This window comes from Myotis brandtii, unplaced genomic scaffold (genome assembly GCF_000412655.1).
Source record: "Myotis brandtii unplaced genomic scaffold, ASM41265v1 scaffold120, whole genome shotgun sequence".
Taxonomy (NCBI): Eukaryota; Metazoa; Chordata; class Mammalia; order Chiroptera; family Vespertilionidae; genus Myotis; species Myotis brandtii.
Genome location: NW_005354174.1, coordinates 2,983,444 through 2,984,548, shown reverse-complemented (window position 1 = coordinate 2,984,548; position 1,105 = coordinate 2,983,444).

Sequence of the window (1,105 nt, the reverse complement as noted above, 5' to 3'; positions counted from 1 at the left end):
AGAGAAGGGAGGTGGGGTGGGGGGGAGAAAGAAAGACCTCCTGCCAGGCCTGTTGCCAGGAGACGGCTAGGCAGCCAGAATCAGCCCTGCTCTTTTCACAGTTGCCTTTAAGCACCGAGAGAAAGCCCTGGCCATAAAGGGGGACATGTGTTGCTGGGTGTGTAAGGCTAGCCTCTGCAGTTAGGGGAGCCCCGGGCCCCCGCCCCCTGCCACTGCCTGGAGAGAGCCCCTCTTGCCCCCAGCCCTGCCCCCGCTCCTGGGGGTTATGGATGAATGAGATTGGGCTACAGAGCAACGGAAAAGGACTCAGGGCAGGCTCTGACCCTGGCCACCAAAAGGCCGCAGCCACCTCTGGGCTGAGACTCACCAGCCAGGCGCCCCAGGAAGCTGGCAGGGGCTGGCGGGGACGGGGAGGCCAGGGCAGTCCAGCGAGGCACGCCCGTGGAAAAGCATGCTGTTGGCTCAGGGCGGGCCACTGGCACATGGGGTGTCTAGGTGTCTAGGAATCCTCAACAGGGGACTTAGCAGGGTGGGCGGGGAAGCTGACAGTCCCCAACCTGCTCTCTGGCCCCGTGGTCCTTGTCACCCATCCCAGGGTGGGAACAGGCTGCTCTAGGCCAGTGATGGCGCACCTATGACACGCGTGTCAGAGGTGACACGCGAACTCATTTTTTTGGTTGATTTTTCTTTGTTAAATGGCATTTAAATATATAAAATAAATATCAAAAATATAAGTCTTTGTTTTACTATGGTTGCAAATATCAAAACATTTCTCTGTGTGACACGGCACCAGAGTTCAGTTAGGGTTTTTCAAAATGCTGACACGCCGAGCTCACAAGGTTCGCCATCACTGCTCTAGGCTGTGCCTTGGCACTTGGGGACCGTGTCCTTGCAGCCTAGCGGGTGGCGGCATCTGTTTCCATGAGGAGTCTGCCACACAGACACCAGGGTAAGCAGAGGGTGAGGACTGTTGGCAACACAAGGACTTAAGCATCCCAGGCCCTGGCTGTCCATCCAGAGACGTCCACAGCGCACTCCGCACAGCGGCCATCAGTAACCGAGTCTATGCGCGCACGGACGCCGGCTGGAGTCCGACCGCTTGTAC